This window comes from Callithrix jacchus, chromosome 17 (genome assembly GCF_049354715.1).
Source record: "Callithrix jacchus isolate 240 chromosome 17, calJac240_pri, whole genome shotgun sequence".
NCBI classification, from domain to species: Eukaryota; Metazoa; Chordata; class Mammalia; order Primates; family Cebidae; genus Callithrix; species Callithrix jacchus.
In genome coordinates this window covers 20,811,752-20,833,904 of record NC_133518.1, presented here as the reverse complement: position 1 = coordinate 20,833,904, position 22,153 = coordinate 20,811,752, and the positions used below count along the sequence as shown (strand labels likewise).

Genomic DNA, 22,153 nt, shown 5'->3' with positions numbered 1-22,153 from the left:
ATATAATGGTAGTCAAATGGCTTATCATTATTCTTCTTGCTTATTATTTTATGATAATTTCTTATTGAAATATTTTGATTACTGTGTGATTTATTATCATACGGGCATAATATATTTCATTGTATCTCTTGTTACTTATACGGTGCTAATAATAATGTTAGGTAATATTATTTGAAAACATTATTCTATGTACTTTGAACACATTAATTCATTTAAAATTCATGGCTACCTTTAAAATAAGTACTTTTATTATCACTATTTTATAGTTGAGAAAATATAGCCACAGAGGATATAACTTGCTCCAAATTGTACGGATACTAATGTTAGTTTCTGATTGTTTTAAGTAAGTTTTATTAAAATAGGCATTTTGTTTATCAATATTTGAGTGTATCTTTTGATTATTTTCTTAATTCATTTTCCCAGAATTGCAATAATTGAATATTACTGGAACAAAGCATATGTATATACTTTGTATACATATATATATATATATACTTTGTATGCATATATATATATATATATATATATATATATATGCTTTGTCCCAGTCATATACATTTATGTATTTTTCAATATTTTGAAATTATACACAGACTGTTGAATAGAAATAAGTTTCCAACAATTCTGGCAAAAAGGTAAATGTTCTCAATCAGAATAAACATGAACACATCTCTGGAGCCAGGGAACTAGACCCTCACACCCATATGTGGCAGGTGTTTGAAGGTGGATTTATCCAGAGATACCAGAAGTAGGTTCAGTCCCACAGGTAATACATTCTTTAGTGATGTTTTGGCAACTAATGTGGAAGGCCCTGTAGGCAGTGACATCAATAAGAGATAACACGTAGACATGTTGGGGTTAAGGGAGTGTGATCGATGGGAAGTCTGTGGTGCTTTTTACATGAAGATTCAGATAGTTTGGGTAAAGAAGTTCTAGAAAGAGATTTACAGGCAACAACAATTTGGTTAGACACTAGAATATTAGACTCTAAGAAGAGAAATAAGATCAAGGAAAAGCAATATCTTCTAAGGAAATGTGGTACCATGTGGATTTTCATGGATTGGCAAAGCCAGGAGAATCAAAGTAAGAAAATCAATTACGAAACTGAATTGTTCAGGGCTTGCATAAAAAAAGGAGAGACTTAGTGCTTCAGAATAAAAAAAAGAGAGAAAACAGCAAGCTTCCTTTGTTTATCATCTAACTGACTGAACTGGCTTAAATTTACTCTTCCCAAACCCTTGACTATGCTTTGGAATTTCACAGAAAAACTGTAAAGTAACATGTTATCAAATTAATCAAAGTTGGGGGGCTGGGAAGGTCGGCGAGGGGTATCATGGGGAGAAATGCCAGATGTGGGTGACGGTGGTGTGCAGGCAGCAAACCACATTGCCAATTGTGTACCTATGCAACAATCCTGCATGATCTCTACATGTACCCCAGAATCTAAAGTACGATAAAAAGAAAAAGAAAAAAAAAAATCCAGATTTCTAGGCCACATCCCTAGGCTTTGGTTTCAGTACGTTTGAGGACAGCACTATACTATTGTCCTCTATGAAACTGATAGAGGAAGTTCAAACCACATGCTAAGAGACAAAGTCCTGGAGGCTGGATCCTAAGGATACTTTTGTGCTACCGTATATACGCCTTTTATTGTTTATTTTTTGTTCTCATGCACAACCGTACCTGTTGCTTCAAGCTAATTTGGAAATGTGTCATACATAGTCTTCGGTGGCCTACTCTCATATAACCTATCTTAAGTTTTTCCAAAATAATGCTGTCAAATATGTTTTAACTTCATTTCTATGCCTATATATTAATTATTTGTATAGTTACACTATAATTTATCTACGTTGCTTTTATCGGATATGAAGGCTATTTAAATTTTTCCTATAAATGGTGACATAGAAATGGGTATAATAATTATAAATATTTTGAATATTTCTTGCTTTCCATGAAATAATTACTTAAATCAGAATTCTTCAAAAGGTATCTATGCTTTTGTGGCTAAGACATATTCAACCAACTAGCTTCACAACACACCAGCAATTTACACTCTCACCAGCTCTCTAGGAAACTGTATGTTGTTCTCATGCGCATAAAGACAATTTATTATTACATATTTTCTATTTTTTCACTTCATTTGATAAAAATACAATTTTTAATTTATTTGCTTATAACTGTGGCCACCCATATTTCAGGTGTTTGTTCATTTCCTAAAGAGTAATTTTTTATTTCTGTAAAATTGTAAATTTATGGAAATTTTCAAATCATTACAGACAACTATATACAATTTACTCAGATTAATCATGTGTTAATATTTTAAGCCATTTTCAATTATATCTTTCTTTATTCATAAGATAATACACGTGCATTTGCAAGTTATTTTTTTCTGAATTATTTGACTTATTTGTAGTACCAATGTCCTTTATTCGTAAACACTCTGGAAAGACCAATGAATATTTCCTTTCTCTGGCTGTAGATACAATAAGTGAATTCAATCAACAATCTGGTAAATAGAATACAAGCCTATTGTGAGGAAAAGCCCTGTTATTAAGGAGCACCTCTAATTTAAACGAAAGACAGCTAATACATGTAGAAGAAATAATACACTAGAAAACAATTCACAAAACTTGATGAACATATTCATTCAATTTAGAATAAACAATTGGTGTTAAAATCATTAGATGCATGATTGATGGAAAACTGGACATCTTATATTCGTGAGAAACCATACATACTACAATCCAAATTTCATAACTAAAGAAAAGGGTAAATTTTAATATTACATATAGTGGAATCAACAAAATGTTAGGTAAACAATAACACTTGGTCTATCTAAAAATTTTAATTTGAATCTTTTATCATCACATTTAAGATAGGAATTTCACTTCATATTTATATGAAATAAAGAAAATAAAAGAAAGAAATAAATTTTATCTCAATGAAGCAACCAAACAATTCCTGAAAATGGAACATTCTGGCCTGGTCATTTCTACAAAACAATGAAAGAAAGTTTCTGTGAACGCATGGACACAATGCAAGGGACATAATCACATGCATTACATGGTTCATAACCAGAAATGGGTTTCTTGGGGGATAAATTTTGGAAATTTGAATAATTTGGACATAATAGGTTAGAAAAGAATAAATGACGTGGAAATTCTTCATTCAAAGAAGTGGGTTGCAGAACATTGTGAAAAGTACTATGAAACATGAAAAATGTAATCCTATTGTGGTATGCATAAACACACAGAGAGAGAGAGAGAGAGAGAGAGAGAGAGAGAGAGAGAGAGAGAGATTTGGAAGAATAGAAATTAAGACTTTATGCTCAAATGATTTGGCAGTTATTTTCATCCAAAATTATAGAACTAATTTATTTTTATTTTGCATTATGTTTTAGGAAATCAGGAAGAGCTGCCAAATTCTCATTATTGAAATGATATAAACTTCATGTCAAAGCAAGTTAGGAATAACAAAAAGAAAAAAAAAGAGAAGTTGGAGTTTGAAGAAACTGAGGCAAAGAGATTTTAAGGGGAAATGAAGTAAACAAATTGAGAGACAGTCTAAAAATAACAAATTAAAGAAAAAGAAGCAATTTGGTAAGCCACCCTAAAGAGTAGAAGTACTGGGGAGGTAGATGATAATAAAGACTTTTGGAAAGATATTTGTGGTGAAGTGTAAATCTCTCCTGAGTATCTTCAAGCTTGTTAATGGAAACCCACACTGTTTTTTAAAAGTTCCGGAGTAGATGTGTATGTGTGTTTTTGTGTGTCTCTGTGTACCTGTGTGTGTGTGTGTACATGTGCTAGAGAGACAGTGGATACAAAAATATGCAGAGCTGGGCTTCAAGGGAAAAAATGGGAGAGCTTATTTAATAAAATAAAATGACTAAATATTTAAAAATTAATAAAAAAATAAAATTGTTATTGCGTTTCTTTGGTGGAAATTGTAAAATTTTGCATAATTACTTCATTTCTATAATTTGAAAAGTTTCCTAATTTGCATTTAATACGTCCAAGTGAAAATGAGCTTCTCATAAAATAAATTTGATTATCATAAGATCGCATTTTGGAGTCATGCAGTAATTTCTGAGATGAGAGTTAAAGAAGAGCAACCAGTGGCATGATATAAACTTTATCCCAAAGCAAGTTAAGAATAACAAAAAGAAAAAGGAGAAATTGGAGGTTGAAAAAACTGTGGCAAAGTGATTTTAAGGGGAAATGGATTAACAAAGTTGAGAGACCAACTAAAGATGACAAATTAAAGAAAAAGGAGCAATTTGGGAAGCCACCCTAAAGAGTAGGCACCCTGCACAGCAGGGTCTCATCTTCAAAACCAGGGTCATCTGATGCCGTCTACTTCAATTATTTTCTCTCTCTCTCTCAATCTTTGTCTTTGGTTTTCTTTCCCTTTATCATCTTTTTAACATTCCCAGATGTTTTTCCGTTATTTTTTTTGAAACTGTATTTTATTACTTCAGAATAACTTTGCAAATGCCAAAATTTAAATCTTATTTATTGGGGGAGCCAAAAGATACGATGCAGAAATTGTGAAGTGTTGAGATTCACCTTTGTTTTGGAATTGGATTGCCAATGCAATGCCAAATAGTCTGACATTTAGCTAAGCACTGTATTGCTAGTATATGACTGCAATTACTAAATATAATTAGGCAAATAAAAATTAATCTTGATGCGTCTCAGTGCAATCTGTATCTTAACATTGTTTTTCAGTCTGTTCATATTTGGTGATTACATTCCCAGCATGATTTTATTATAAAACAGAGATTTACTCAGGGTGTATTTCTAAATACATAGAAGCTCATTTTGCTGGCCATGAAAATCATCACTATAATTTGCTGTCTCCAAGTAATTATTTTACTCCTGACTTCCTCTTTAAACCCAATTAGTGGTACTTGAGCCCTTTTCTGTATCATCATGGTACTTGTCAGATTTCTGTCATTGTTTAAATGATCAACATGACATAAAACCTATAGATTAGTGTTACAAATCTCAAGAAACATGACTGGAAGGGACAATTTATTTGCAGGCCTTACAAAGTATTCTTCTGCAAATAGATTACCACATCTAACTTATTTTTATGGACAAATTGTTAAAACTATGTCTACATGAACTTTGGAAATTTAAGTCGGTAGTCACAGAAAAGGCATGAAAAATTCCGTGATGATTGTGTCAACTTAACTGAGTAAATGAATGCCCTAACAGCTGGTAAAACATTTTTTTTTCTGGATCTGTCTGTGAGGCTGTTTCCAGAAGAGATAATCATTTGAATCAGTAGACTGAGTAGGTCTCACCAGTATGGACAGGCGTCATCCAATTCCTCGAGGGCAAATATATATACTATCTAATAATATATACTATCTAAAGATTTGGTACTTGTTGGAAAATATTAACAAGGTATAAAACATGGCTATTCTTTTTCTTAAAACTCCTTTAAATTTACAGTGTGCCTCTTTCTCTAAGAATTTCATTGTTAAAAGAGAAAACACACTTAAAAAATGCTTCTCATCACTGGGGATACTTTTTGAAGTTATTCATCTATTTTAGATGGTTATCTACTACGGGGATTTGTCAGTCCCTTCCCCAAGGTATTTTCTCAACCAGTTTTATTAGAACCTGATGCCTTCGTTGAAGCAATTTATCTGAAGATTGAGCATATCTCTTTTGTCTAAGAAAGGCAAAAGAAAATCTGGAGCATCGAATTCGGAAAGATATTCCTGAATTAGGGACTCGAGGTAGTTGTGCTGGTGGTTGTAGCCGTGAAACACAATGGCAAAGGGAGACATCATGGAATGTACAGGTGCACTTAGGCATTAGTCACCATGGCTCCAATTGAAATCATACTGTTCTTGTTTCGAGGAAGGTTTGTATAAAATTTTAATATACCACACCCATGCTTAGTAACAGCTGATTATGATATTTTGAAGGCAGATCATTAGCAGTATTTTGAGAACTGTTTTAATCAGAATTTAAGCTTTTACTTAAATTTTACAGTATTAATGGGACTCAATTTCTGTAATTAAAGACTTGAAGTATTGTTTTCTGGGAGACTTCTGGTATATGCCTGTTTTGTATGTATAATTATTAATAACGCAAGATTCCACTCTAAGATATTTGGTGATGAATTACATAAGCCTCTACTGAAGGTAAAAATAAGTCAATGAGAAATACTATAACATATTTCTAAGTGACAGAAAAGAAATATGAACTCAGCGTTTTTAGTACTCTCTTTTTGTGTAATGATACGGCTACTAATAATTTGCATATATTCAAAAGGAAAAAAAAAACAAACCAGTATCCTTTTTGTGTGAGATCACTCCATAAATAAAGATCTTCAAAATCTCATTGGCCTGATTACTTTTCATCATATTTTCTTAAGTAAATTACTGAGGCCTTTCATCACCTGTTAAGATAAAGCAGTTCAAGGTATCAGCCTGGCACAGAAAGAGTTTATTGACTGTGGAGTCTGGAATGTTACATAGTGATGAACATAAACCCTTCTTCTTGCCACTCACACTTCACCTTACAGGGTTGCAGCTGTGCTTAGCAACAGAATGCCAGATGGCAGGGAGACATCAATTGATTACTACTCAAGAACAATGTCACTTACCAGAACGGAGGACAAGTAAATTGACAAAGACAATGCTATGTGTGCAGGCTTGAATAAAGCAGCACTTTAATTAGATATATGGCTGCATTTTAAAACATATACTGTTTAGAAACTTTTGTCTAAGGATAAGGCAACAAACAATTACATGCACATTCATGTCTTGCTAAAATATTTTTTTAATGCTTAGATTTCTATACTGGTCTACACATGTACAAGATAATGTATCAAAACTCTGTTGTTTGCTATTGCAAACACCAAATTATCTAAATTCTATTTTAAAAACGCATTCTTCACTATCTTTTTGTGCTGATCAGTTAACGTTACAAACTTGGGCTAGAGAGAAAGGCAAAAGAAAAACTGCCTAAAGAATTCTGGAATTCACAAGCTGTCAGCATGAGTTATCTGTTCACAAAGAATGTCTTTTATGAGTAAGCCTTGTTTTTGTAGAAGGCATTTATTATCACATTTGGCATCACTTGATGTAGCATATCTTGGATTGTTTGCACTCAAATCTTGGCTGTGCAATATATCTGATGGCCTGGAATGGATGTCAATACTGAGAAACCCACATGCCAGATTACTCAACATAGCTGTGGTAAATAAGTCCTATTGATTTTCGAAAATGGTATTCCTGAGAAACTTCTTGATTGTTGTAGCTTCTCAAATTTATTTGAAGAGATGCTAGTATGACAGCAGAAATTTCATTTCAACAGATACAGTTTATTGCTGCTTTTATGCAGTGCATAAATTGTCCATAACTATTGTTCCTGATAAAGAATGTGCATTTACTTAAGTTCAAATATAATATTGCTTTGGACAAGTAGAAAATTGATCTACTCATCTGAAATGTTACCAAAGTGCCTCACTTGCTGCAAGAAGACCTTTGCATGGAAGATCTAAGAAGACTATTGGAAAAGACAGGTTTGTGGATCATGATTCATTCTGTGTTATTACAATTTTAACTTTGAAAATGTAAATTTATTCTCTATAATCGACCTCATTGCTCTCAGAGCACACTTTCTTGCTGACGGTGGTGGCAGAGGAGAGGATCTTATGCTTGCTTCTTAAACACAATTTGAGTCCTTCTAGTTTAAAATAGTTGTTTTCACTTAAATATTCTGTCAATATAAAGTTGAAATGCACTATCAGAACTATTTTCTGCTTCAAAGGGTCTGTTTCAGCCATGACTTTCCTGAGTTCAGTGCCTTGCTTTAGTGTGAAGCATTCTAACCTTTATGGAAGGTATTATCCACACACATCATCTTGTCTTCACTGACCTGGCACTGGCAGTCAGTCCTGAACTGATGTCTGCAAGTGTGCCACTGGTTCTGACTGGTTCTGGACCATCAGGCTGGCATTCACTGAGGATGACTATGTAGCTCTCCACAGCCTCAGATCACAAGTTTACCCGATTCTGTTCCTAACTTGCGGTGTCTTGCAGGTCACAGGTCCTCCTGGTATTGCCACGTATCCAAAGAGACAGTGAAGAATTTCTGCAGCTCTTGCAGGCCTCAAGCAAGCTCTGAGATTCTTGCAGCACCATTTTTGCCATTTCTTCTGCATGTGCATGTCAGACTGCTATTTCTAATCGTCTTGGTTATGATATACCTCAGCGATAAGGTCTTCTCTTTCAGTTCATCCCTTTCCATACCTTGGGTTTATTTTATCTTTTCCCCAATGACATTATTTCAATAGGTATAGAAGCCAATGTACAGAAGCCAAGGTGCAACTGAGATTATCGGGAATATAATTCTGTTGCTTTAACTTATAAATTATAATCTCAATTTCATCCTACCTCAGTAAGACTTTTCCTACCTAGAAAAGACACTTACTCTTACATAAGTGTGCCATTTCATTCTAGAAGTTGAGAGCTGAATATTATCTAACTTGATTCTTCTTCCACTTGCCATCTCTCCAAATTTGGCTAGGTAAAATCTGGAAACTAACCTTTATTATACCATGTGAACACTAGAGGGCACTATGCCTTTCCCTAAAAGAGTTGTCAAAGTAATGGTGCCTCGGAATCAACTAATGGGCATATTAAAGCATATTGCTGAGCTTCATCCTCAGAGTCTCTGATTCTCGAAGTCTGAGGTGAGCCCATGAATTTACATTTTCTTCATTAGTAGCTATGCCCACCAGTGCAGGCAGAGCTTTCTTTGAGCAATTGTGCATTATTATCCTGTTGTGACTCACAATGGCAACCAGCTCAAGAGTGATGGAGATGTCCTCATATTTTAAACAATAACAAAACTCAGTGCAATATTCTTCTCTGGCTTCACAGGAGCTCACCATTTTGACTTTTTGTCCATATTTCTAGCTGTGAATTTTCTTTCTGGCCTTCATATTGGCTCTGGTACTTACAAATTCCACCCCCCTTGCAAATAATCTCTAGGCCACAACACTTAGAGCTTAAGATATTGCTTTGAATATGTTCATTCTGTACCTGAAAAGAGGCTCACTATTTTGACAGTTCAGAGTCTGAGAAAGAAGATTTACAGGTTATGTGTCTCTTTTTCTTTTTTTCTTGATTTCCTTGAATAACCTGTTTCTTCCTTAGTCTGCATGTATATTTGTTTGTTTTCCTAAAAGATCATGACTTGAGCTCAAATAACTAGGCTTCTGGTTTTTATTCTAGGGATTAATAATGATTCTGTGGTATGGATATAAATCCTTATGAATAACAGATCTGGGACTGGACTCCATAGTTCAATCACAAAGGTCTTTCCTGTGTATATGACTGTAAGTTCATGAATTCTCTTACAGTGTTCAAAGGGCCTACAATTGTGCTAAAAGTAAATATTGGAGTGTCCACATTGAAAATTTTGAATAAAACTCAGAAGAATCTTGCAGCATGTGTGAGAATCACCTCCATGGAGTGATTCACAGGCAACCTGCAGGAAATTGTTGATGAAGACCCTTGCCAAACAACAATAAAAAGCATAACCTACATGACTTCTCAATCCAGCTTATGTAAGGTATGTGGTGATGTGAGAGCTGCTATGCCTCAAGCCTTGATTGCATTCCATGGTGCTCAGGGAGAGCGGTAGAGCTCATGCTGGCCAGGCTTATGATGCTGTATTTGCCTCTTGACACGTGGTTACTGTAAGTTTTAGCACTCACTATTGCAGGTTTCATTGTCTTCTTCTAAACCCTGTTTCAGACCACATGAGGTATATCTTCTTCAGGCTAAGTTTCATGTCTTTATCATTTCTCCAATTATTGGTGTGACATAAGCATATGTCCTGTCATTTTAAATGTCTTCTCTTTTGCTTTTCAGGAATACTTGTGATATGGTTTGGCTGTGTCCCCTCCCACATCCCATCTTGAATTTCCACATGTTGTGGAAGGGACCTGGTGGAAGGTAACTGAATCATGAGGGCAGGTCTTTCCCATGCTGTTCCTGTAACAGTAAGTCTCACAAGATCTGATGACTGAGGGTCGTTATAACAGGGAGTTTTCCTGCACAACTCTTCTTCTTCTGTTGTCTGCCTCCATGTGAGACGTTCCTTTTACCTCTACCATGATTGTGAGGCCTTCCCAGCCACGTGGAACTGTGAGTTCTCCATGAAGTCTCTTTTTCTTGTAAACTACCCAGTCTTGGATACGTCTTTATCAGCGGTGTGAAAACAAACTAATACAATTGTATTCTCTTACAGAAACTCAATTTTCTAAATCTAAAGCTTTAACTTTAAAATAGACCCTCAAAAAGCCTATATTGTAAGGATGTTTTTTCTTTCTTTTAATATTCCTACTGTAATAAACTTAAATTTCCTTGAGGCAGCATGGATAGCCCAGATGCACTCTGGAACATGTGCAATTCAAGCACTAGGATCTTAGGTATAGGAAGGCAGTAACTTTGATTTTTTGAATCATTTCTGCTAAAGAATAGATAAGGCAAAATAACTAAGGTAAAAATACTGAAAGTACTATTCAGTAAACAATGCTCTGTGTCAGAAATGGGCTGCAGTATCACAAGTGGGTGATTATTTTGTGGGTGATTTTTATTGATTAGCATATAATAGCTTCAGGACACTGTTTTTTTCTAATATAGACATGGGGTTTTAGGGACTCTTTTAGCCCCAACACTTAGCACAATGATTTGATTATTACAATCCTTAATATATATTTTTTTCACTGAATAGGTTAAGAGAAAAAGTAACAGAAGATCCTAGTACTTTAAGTTTTTATATTCATAGAGAAAATGGCAATAATCTCAGAAATTCTAGATAAATCTAGGACAGAGGTTCTCAAAGTTTTGGGACTTTGAATGCCTTTATATATTTAAAAACTATTGAGGATTTTAAATATTTTTAAAATATAAACTATGCCTATTAATATTTATAGTATTAGATCTTAATTAGAAAATATTAAAAATATGAACTAATTTATTAAATTCAGTAATAAACTCATGTGTTAACATAAATATATTTTTATGTAAAATAACTTTGTTTTTCAGATGAGCAAAAATATAATAAAAAGAGTGTCATTGTTTTGTATTTTTGAAAATTTGTTTAAATGTCTACGTTAGTAAAAGACAGCTGGACTCTCATATCAACTTCTGAGTTCAATCCATTGTGATATCACATGTTGTGCAGCCTCTGGAAAATGTCTCTATACACTTTTGAGATAGTTAAATATGAAAAGACAAACAAGGTCTTAGTATTATGAAAATAGTTTGACAGACCGGGCACGGTGGCTCACCCCTATAATCCCAGCACTTTGGGAGGCTGGTGGATCACGAGGTCGAGAGATCGAGACCATCCTGGTCAACATGGTGAAACCCCGTCTCTACTAAAAATACAAAAATTAGCTGGGCATGGTGGCACGCACCTGTAATCCCAGCTACTCGGGAGGCTGAGGCAGGAGAATTGCTTGAACCCAGGAGGCGGAGGTTGAGGTGAGCCGAGATCATGCCATTGCACTCCAGCCTGGGTAACAACAGTAAAACTTCGTCTGAAAAAAAAAAAAAGAAAGAAAAAAAATAGTTTGACTTTATGAAAACCCTGAATAGGTCTTAGGGAAGTAGAGGCATCTCCAACCACATTTTAAAAACTGTTGGCCTCATTTTTCATGGATAGTTTTGTTATTTCCTTATAGCCATTAAATACAATTCTCAAAGATTAAAAAAAATGTAAAAGTAAATAGGTAAGCAAAAGAAACAAATTAAATATAGGAAAAACTATTCATTCTCTCTATGTCTACTTAATTCATACACTTATAAATTTACCTGTATGTCAAAAATTTTTTCCTAAATGAGTATATTTAATGTGAAGTACAAACAGAAGAAAGAAAAACAGTTTCCACATTTTTATATTGATTAGTCTCATATGGTAGTTTTGCAAAGGTACTGTAAAAAATGCGTATTATATTTTTCTTAATGAGAAAAAATGACAACTTTGGGCCACATAAAAAGAATAAAAATACTGTACAATCTTTAAATTGTAATTTTTAATGCTGTCATAGTTTATTTCAATAAAAGTTCCAAATATATTGAAATTTTTATAAAATGGAGACATCAAATGTATTATATATCAACCAAATTTATACACACTCGAAGCAACTCTCAAATGTCCCTAAGTAAAAAGTGTTTGTAATTCAGTTTTGAAATACAAAACTGAAAGACAGGTGGCACATAAATTAACATATAATTCATCAGCTGTAGTCTGTAGTCTTAAAGTTCAATAATGACTGTCAATATAATAAATATGTAGATAGATGAGAATTGTTACTTATAATACTGAAATACAAAGCATACAATAAAATTAAAACATTCAAAAATATTTGTGCATGTTTCAAATGGTCTCATATCTTCTTCCACTCTGTTTGTATAAGCAGAGTGGTAAATTAGCTATATACACACAAAACAGAGAGTCATATAAATTAGCTAGGTCCTAAAATATGCTATAACCTTGGTGTCTTTCTCGATACATATGTCAGAGAAACAGCACTGGTATCAGAATTGAGATTCAGACATTCAAATATTAGAGATATTTAAATGGATACATTCCATCAGAATCATCTCTTGGAAATATCTTACCTTAAATTGAAACCACCAAATATAACAAATATATTCACTGGAGAATACATCATCCTTAAACCAAAGCAGTGCCACTAAACATTTCTAAAAAACTCACCACATAAGCTTCTTTCATAACAGAAGGGTCTGTTATTCTCTGAATGTCCAAGTAGTATGTGATCATGAACATCTCATTATAAGCATCTGTGCAAAGTTTCCAGATTCATGCCACAATTCCAACATAATAGATAATTTATCATAGTGCCATCTGCTTAAAAAATAGTTGCCAACATGGATGGATTATCAGAAAAATAAATTATTTTGTGACTTTATGTAAATGCTTTTGATGATATATCATGAAAATTCTGCATAGATCATTAGCTTTTCAAAGCAAAATAACATTGTAAACATGGAAAAACCTTTAAAAATAAATTTAATTCCAATCAAAGCAATAAGTTTTAACCAAATGATAACCAAGTATCAGTTTTTCTGGCCAGTTCATGAAAAAATGCATAAAAACAAGCAGTGATTTTTTGGGGGAGAAAAATATTCCATTTCTAAACATTTGTGATGGTCTCATATAGTTACAAACTACTTTCATAGAAACACAGTAAATACATATGCTTATTTAATTCGTATGTAAAATTTCCTATTGTAATTTATTTGTAATTACAATTCTTGTCCTTTAGAACTAAAGATCATATTATAAATGATTAACGTTGGAAATAAAATGTAGTGCATTCAAGCTTTGCTGTCTCACAGTTCTTTGAGAAAATGACCTAAAATTGTAGTTCACAGACAATCTGGCTGCAAGCAAATTTGAGGTCAGCTAACCCAAATCTTTTATATTAGAGATGGGAAATTATTATTCACAGTGATTAAATGCTCACTGTTACAAAACTAGTTTTATTAGTCATGGGGATAGAATACACACACACACACACACTCACACATGGAGAAAGAGAGAGAGAAAAATTTATTCTAAGGAAATAACTCATATACCTTTGGAAGGGAATGTCCAAAATTTGTATGGCTGGCCAGCAAGCTGGAGACTCAGGGAAGAGGTGCAGTCTAAAGTCATTGGTAGTCTACTGGCAGAATTCCTTCTTGCTCTGGAGAGCTCACTCTTTGTTCTATTAAGGCCTTCCACTGATTGAATGAGGCCCACCCATATTATGAAGGTCATCTGCCTTACTTGAAATCCATTGATTCAAATACTAATCTCATCCAATTTTCACAGAAACATCCAGAACAGTGTTTGACCAAATATCTGAGCACTATGGCTCAGCCAAGTTGATACAAAAAATTAGCCATTCACACAGGTGTTTACATTACACCTTCAATGTTCTATGTCCAGTGATCAGGGAACCCTGGGTATTTATATATTTTCTTTCATGTTATTTCTTACACAATGCTCTCTCTTCACATAATTTAGTATATATGAAATTGCCATTACAAACTCTAAAAATATAGTGAGTATATGACGCCTCTATTAAATGGACTGAGATGTCTGTTTAAGCTCAATTACAAGTTTAAGTTGTTACATAGATCCTAGATAATAAGTATGTATAATTTCTAGAATTTTTCATACTGGTTATAAAATTTAAATATTGTTTTAACTGTACAACTATTTAGAAAGGAAAAGGGACTTTAAAACTAAGTAAAAGTTATTAGCTAAGAGGTTTGCACCACAAATATTGAAAGGAACTTTCTTGAATAGACTTAACATGAAGCATTTTAATAAAGGTACACATCAGTATTTAATATAAAATTCTTTTGCATTCCTGTGTCCTTATTTCTGCTATTTCTCTTCTGATTTTCAACTCATTCTCATTCTCCAAAACAAAACCATTACCTACTCTTCCAGTTCTTTTCTGGTGGCTCCTTCCTCTGTGCTCCCAGAGAGACTTGTTTGTATTTTCATATTTCAATCTAGACAACTTCCTATAACATAGTAACTTCCTGTAACATAGTTTACTCATTTAAGTGAAGCAATATTATTTTCTACAACACAATTCCAACACATTTAGTTCCCTATAACAAGCATTTACATTTTCAAAGTTCTAAGTCAAACATTTCCGGAACAATGAAAGGAAATCTTTTAATCAATTAGGATTGGTCTTCAGCAATTTTATTATCTGGAACAGAATTCAACTTCCTGATGATTTTCATGATGAAAACCAGTATGTAGATATTTTTGAATATTTATTTTCTTTATTAAAAAAGAATATGGTCAGTCTTCAGTAGTTTCAGGGGATTTGTTCAAGGACTCCTAGCAGATACCAAACTCCACTGATACTCAAGTGTCTTACAGTTGTCTCTCTATGTCCATGAGTTCTGCATATATTGATATGGAGGGACGAGTTTAAATGTCTTCTGTCATGTTATAATTTTAGAGCTAATATCAAAGTTTCTTTCTAGATATTCTCCTTTCTAATTGCTGAAATATTTAGATTTTAATTGCATCATTAATTTTAATCATGGTTGAATCATATATATTTAAGATATGTAATATTTTCATAGTTGTGAAATATTTGACAAAAATTACTGTGCCTATTCACCCCTTTTTTTAACCTTTTAAAAGTTTTTTTAATGTTGTGGGTGTATATATTTATGGGGTACATGAGTTTTTTTTTTTTTTTTTCGAGACAGAGTCTCACTCTGTCACCAGGCTGCAGTGCAGTGGTACAATCTTGGCTTACTGCAACCTCCACCTCCCAGGTTCAAGTTGATTCTCCTTCCTTAGTCTCCCATTTAGCTGGGACTAGAGGCATGCACCACCACGTCCAGCTAATTTTTGTACTTTTTATAGAAATGGGGTTTCACCATGTTGGCCAGCCTGGTCTCGATCTCTTGACCTCATGATCCAACCACCTCAGCCTTCCAAAGGGCTGGGATTACAGGCATAAGCCACGACGTATGGCCATGTGACATGTTTTGATACAGGCATGCAATGTCAAATAAGCACATCATGAAAAATGGGGTATCCATCCTCTCAAGCATTTAACCATTGAGTTACAAACAATTCAATTACATTCTTAAAGTTATTTTAAAACGTCACCTCTTTAGCAGTGGTACCTGTCATCTTCCATAATAAGTACCAATCAGTAATTGTTATTTTTAAACAATAAGTACATCAGATACACTATGTGACAGCTATTAAGGTAAACTGATTTTGAATTTTCACCAAGAAAAACCATAATAAATTTACAAATTCATTTTTATGCTATTCTTGATATTTTATTATGAAAAGGTTCAAACATATATAAAAATTGAAATAATTATATTCTGAACACCCTAATATCTACCACTTAGATTCTACAATTACCATTTTGCTATGCTTGTCTCAATCCCATATCTATCCATTCATCCACTTATCAATCTGTCTTAGTTTTTTGATACATTTCAAAGTCAGTTGCAGACATCAGTACACTTCATTCCCTCAATACTGTGGCATTCATATCATTGACTTGAGTTCAATATTTATTTATGGGTTTTTTTTTGAAGTAAACTTTACATGCCTTTCCTATCAAGCTCCTTAATACAGAGAACTGCTTCTTACTCAACTCTATCGCCACCCACCAAATATCTAATAAAGACACTGGTAATAAGTGATAAGCGCAATGAAAGTAATCATGGCTAACATATATCAAGTACTTCCTTTGTTTTGGGCACTGCACCAAACATTCCACATGATTTAACAAATTTATTTTTTCTGTACCTTCTACGCCATTTTTGCTACTAGCACACATTTTCACTTTACGAAATTCAGGAGCCCTATGCTGTCTTTAATACCATCAGAAAAAAAGCTATGATTTAAAAAGCTCTTACATGAGAGTGTTTAATAATATAAATGAATATATCACCAAATATTTTTTTAAATCCACCTAACATGGAAATATCAATACAACCTGGTAGAGACAATTAGAAACCCATATTGACTCCACTTGACATGTAAGTACATTTCATTTTGAAAGTCGTAATTATAATGAAATATTAATACCTTATGTGTGGGTAGAGCTGCACTTTATAGTAAACACATCCACATGCACTCTCAAATTTTATCCTCTTTATAGAAACCAGTGAGACATGTAGGGCGTTTCTTAGTCTCAATTGCATAAAGAAAATCTAATTGGTCCAGTTCAATTTTTAAGTGTAATCACTAAGGTCAAAACATCTCTTAGTTTAGGAACTGGACTTTGCTCAATGCTAGTAAAATAAAATGTGGCAGGAATGTTCGGAAAAAATGATCTCACCTGATAAAATTCAGGGCTTCTGTTGGGTCTGCTGATACGACAGTATTTTTTAATGTTTTTCTTTCTTCGTTTTTTTGGTCATTGGGAAGCCACCACCAGGTCTTAGTTCTCTGTTGCTGGGTAACAAATTACCGCAAACAAACAAACAGAAAAGAAGGCGTAAAACAACTAGCATTCCTCATTTCAGTTTCTGTGGGTCAGGAGCCGGAGCTCAGCTGAGCTATCTTATGTGCTTAGCACCTCATAAGGTTGCAGCATAGGTCAGCCAGAGCTGCATTCTTATCTGGATGCTTGACTCAGAAAAGATAAAAAGCTCACTCAGATTTTTGGCAAGATTCATTTTTCTTCGCAACTATGTGACTAAGTGCTCCAGCTTCAGGCTGGATAGGGTATAGCAATCACCCACAGCTGCCGTAGGTTGCCCTCAATTCCTGGAGGTTGCTGCCTTCCTCATCATGTTGGGTTTCCCAACATGTCCGTTTACTTCACCAAGCCACTAAGGAGTGTCCCTAGAGCCAGTCTGTAAGCAAGATGGAGTCTTGTATAACATGATATAACCATAGGAATGACATCCCTTCACCTTTCTTTGCCAAATTCTATGTATTAGAAGCAAGTTACAACTTCCATCCACAATCAAAGGGAGATTTTTATACAAAGGTGTGAACCTCAGGAAGACCCCAGTTTGTTGGGTGTACGTATTATATATAAGCAGGTTTTATCAGTCCTAGATGAAAACAGCAGAAATTAAACTTTCTCTGAAGTTTTAACATCACTAGCAAAGGATGACTCTAGTATTTAAATATAAACCACTCTCATTCCCAGAATTGAAACATCTACATGATAAAAAGTTTATATCTGGCTCTTTTTCTTGGCTCTTTGACTTCTGTTACATAGCTTAGCAACATGAGCCAGTGCAGCCCTGGCTTCAAGCCCCTTCCCAGCTTCATTCCTGGCCTGTACTCAGGATTCACCACTGTACCTACTTGGCAGATGATGTGTTTTCGATGCCGGCACTCCACGCCTACTTCTAAAATTTAAGATACAGAGAGGCATGGCATGGGAAATAGGCCTCCAGGACACTGGCTGGGAAGAGAGACCTCAAAGCAAGTAGAAAGTAACTCAGTAGAAAGCAGAGGGATATCAGGAAAATTAACTGAGGAACAGAGAAAATAAGATGATAAAATGAAGGATTGGCAGGGGTGGAGGGAGACTTCTCTTTATGTTCTACATATTATATCTGGAATATTTTTTAAAATGCAGACCTGGCTATAAGTACAAAATTGTAGCTGGCAAATTGATACCCTGAGGGCTGCATATTTTAAGGATGTAAATGTATTTGAAGCAGGCTACAGGCTGCTCCTCCTCCATTAGAAAGGATGGCAGAGGTGATTCTGGCTGAATGGTGAGCAAGGATGCAATATAGAGACTTAGATGGAAGGGCAAGTAGTTCAATGGTAGTCCAAAGCAATCATCAACATGAAGGAATCAGAAACGGAGGTACAGTCCTGAGGCATATAGCCAAGGATCAAAGAGACAGCTAGGCAGTAAGGTCATTGGAGTATGATTCTGGGAAAATCCCTGAAAAGGAGGTTGTTCTTGAAGATAATGCTTACTATTTGGTGAGTTGACTGCATGTGTCAGGAGTGTAACAGACCATGGCAGACAGAAGATGCATCTGGCAACATCAAGAAATCTCCAGTGCCCTCTGCTTTAGTCATCCAACGTGAGGCTACTCATTCATTCATCAAATATAGCAGTCAATAAGAGACAAAAACACTTTCTCTTGTGGAGTCCAGAATTTTAGTCAAGGGAATCAGACTCTCATATGATAAATATTTACATTAAATAATGACAGTTGGTAAGTTCCATGGAACAAAAGTAATAGGGCAAGGGATTTCAGAAACATTGAGTTAATTACAAGACAGACTTCACTGAGAGAGTGACATTTAAACAAATTATTGAAGGAAGTGAAGGGATAAGCTGTACAGATGTGTTCTGAGATGCAGTCACATCTGCTGCGTCTGAGGAATTAAATGGAGGCAAGTTTTCTAGAAGAGACTGAACAAGGGGTGGGTAGTTATAGATGAGAACAGACAAGTTCTCATCTTATCATGTAGGACCTTCTAAGACATTAACACAACTTTGGCTTTTATTCAGAGTGAAATAAGAAGCTATCAGAGTATTTAGACAGGTAACAGGAGGCCAGGAAATTTTGTTCGTAAGATGCTGTATCTACAAGGAGGCTTAGTGTCCTCCCCTGTGATTTATTTCTGTTCCTTCTTCTGACTTCCAAGCTACAATAATCCTATTAAACTTACGGAAGTCTCCTAACCTTGTATTTGCTTCTAATTCCAGCAGGTGATACTACTTAGGCTCTTTTAATATGGTCTGGAAAATAATATTCAGGGATTGACAAATACCTTTGCCTTTTAACCAAGCAGTACCTGAGGCATGTTCTTTATAATTTTTATTTTTTACATTGATGTTTTTGTAGTATATGAACATAAAACAAAATCTAAGTTGGCAAAGGACAATTTTGATGTATTTGCAGGTCACTAAAATCTGATGATAGTGATCTGTATAATATCAAGTCACAGATGCCTAAAATCATTATCGAATTTCACATATTTTTAGTATATTACTTTTAATTATTTTTTAAATGGGAAATGGCCCACCTCCACCCTATCTAGATCTCTCACAAGCCAGGGAAGTTTTCTTGATTGTTCCCCTAAATATGCTTTCCGAGCTTTTAGAATTGTCTTCTTCCTCAGGAGCATCGATTATTCTTAGGTTTGGTCATTTAACATAATCCCAAACTTCTTGGAGGCTTTGCTCACATTTTCTTATTCTTTTATCTTTGGCTTTGCTGGATCGGCCTAGTTCAAAGACCTTGTCTTTGAGCTCCAAATGTCTTTCCTCTACTTGTGAAATTCTATTGCTGAGTTCCAAAGCGTTTCATATTTCTAAAAGTGTGTCCAAAGTTTCTTGAACTGTTTTTTCTTTAAGCTATCTATTTCATTGACTATTTCTCCCTTTACTTCTTGTATTATTTTTTGCATTTCCCCACATTGGGCTTTGCCTTTCTCTGGTCCCTCCCTGACTGGCTTAATAAGTAACCTCCTGAATTCTTTTTCAGGTATGTCCAGCGGTTATTCTTGGATTGGATCCATTACTGGTGAACTAGTGCAGTTTCTGGGGGTTTTGATGAGCTTCATTTTTTTGTCATATTACCAGGGTTGGTTTTTGGTTTCTTCCCATTTGGGTAGACTGTAAGGGGAAGATCTAGGGCTGTGTAGGGCTGAAGGCCCCACAGGGCCGTGGGGTGTCCCTTATGCTGTGCTGACGCACAAGAGCGGACAAATAAAGAGACAGGACACAGAAGTACAAGGAAAATGCAGCTGGGCTCGAGGGACCACGCCACCTATGAGTGGGGTCAGGCGAGGCCCGAACCTCCAGAAGCATGAGTATTTATTGTGTATAGGTTAGGTGGCAGGGAAGTGAGTGAAATCATCTTTAAGGATAGTGATAGGGTCGTTAGCAATAAAACAAGGGGTCCACCCCCATTAGGTCACCTAGGCTAGGAGGTGGACAGTACGCAGCAAGGGGTCCATTCCCATTAGGTCATCGAGGCAAGGGCCGTGTGCAGTAAGGGGTTCATCCCCATTAGGTCACCAAGGCTTGAAGGTGGGTTGTGCCCAGTGAAGAGGGTGCAGTGTGCAATACCTCTATCTATGGGCAAACTATTTCTAAGAAGATTTATGGGGCGATGCTTTAAGCCACACAGTAGTGACAGAGCTGTCAGGGTTACTGCCCCCTGCTGGCAGCTTCCAATGAGTTCTATGGGAAGATATTTTTCGAGCAGTACAGTTGGGAGAGCTGATAAAGTTCACAGTCACCAAAGCTGCGATTGCTGGCAGCCTTCCAGAAGCTCTGGAGCAAGGTCCTACAACTCCTTTATCAGGAGGAGTGGCTCTTGCCCCAAGCTTGCCATACGATACTGAGCGCTGCCGCCTGCGCCATGGATTCTTGTCCTGGTATAACTATTTTTCCCTTAAATCATGCTCTGCACTGTGTCTGCTCTAGGCATTCCTCCTACAATGAACTAAGATATAATTATATATATATATATATATATATATATGTAGGGAAATATTTTTCAGGCACTCATACTATGAACTATTATATGATTATATAGAGAGGATTATGTAAAGGGAAATAACTGAGTAGTAACACTATAAACTGAGATATTCTTCAGGCCTTAATTGTGCCAGGGTTCTGCTTAGCTCTCCTTCCTCGGAGCCTATATACGGGGTTACCCACATGCTGAAGACTGTTGTTCATATTTTTGTGTCCTACAGGTTGTTCTCTCTCCCTTTTCTTGTGGATGTGGCTTCCTGTTAGCCAAATTGCAGTGATTGTTGTCTCTCTTCTGGGTCTAGCCACCCAGTGAGTTTTCACAGCTCCTGGCTGATGCTGGGGTTTTCTGCACAGAGTCCTGTGATGTGAACTGTCTATGGGTTTCTCACCCATGGATACCAGCACCTGTTCTGGTTGGAGTGGTGGAGGGTGCAATGGATTCCATCCTTAGCTTTAGTGGTTTAATGCTCTATTTTTGTGCTGGTTGACCTCCTGCTAGGAGGTGGCACTTTCCAGAAAGCATGAGCTGTAATAGTGTGGAGCAGGACCAACAGTGGGCAGGGCCCTAGAACTCCCGAGATTATATGTCCTTTGTCTTCCACTATCAGGGTGAGTAGGGAAGGACCTCAGGTGGAGGTGGGCTAGGTGAGACTGACTTCAGATTTTCCTTGGGCAGATCTTGCTGTGGCTGCTGTGAGAATGGGGTGAGATTCCCAGGCCACCAAAGTTGTGTCCCTAGGAGTATTATGGCTGCTTCTGCTGAGTCATGCAGGTTGTCAGGGAAGCAGGAAAAAGCCCACAGTCACAGGCCTCACCCAGCTCCCATGCAAATCGAAGGGCTGGTCACCACAGCCTATTTCCAGGCAGAGGGCTGGCTTGAAAACTTGTTTGAGGCTTTCCACCTTCCAGGTGCAAAAGGGAAGGGCTTCAGTTCTTCCCCCACCTGTGAATTCTACAAGCCGGATTCACATCCTCCCCAGCATTCTGGCCAGGAGGCTTCCTGCCCTGCTCAAATTGTTACAAAGTTCAGCAGGGGAAGTCTTTCTCTTGGAGTTTTACCCATTGCTCCTATGGCCACCCTCCTGATGGACCCCTGTGGTGCCAGGCAGGAATG

General features: G+C 35.8%; 1 protein-coding gene across 2 annotated transcripts in view; it reads right to left on the bottom strand.

Moving 5' to 3' along the window:
- The window catches only part of BCHE (butyrylcholinesterase), a 77,086-nt gene extending 60,057 nt beyond the window's left edge, over positions 1–17,029 (bottom strand). The window contains exon 1 of one of the 2 annotated variants that reach the window (XR_013528875.1): positions 16,903–17,029. The gene's annotated coding sequence lies outside the window, so the exon portion shown is untranslated. The remainder of the gene's footprint in view (positions 1–16,902) is intronic. The other variant, XM_035277889.3, reaches the window with a different exon arrangement.
- Between the last annotated feature and the right edge of the window lie 5,124 nt (positions 17,030–22,153).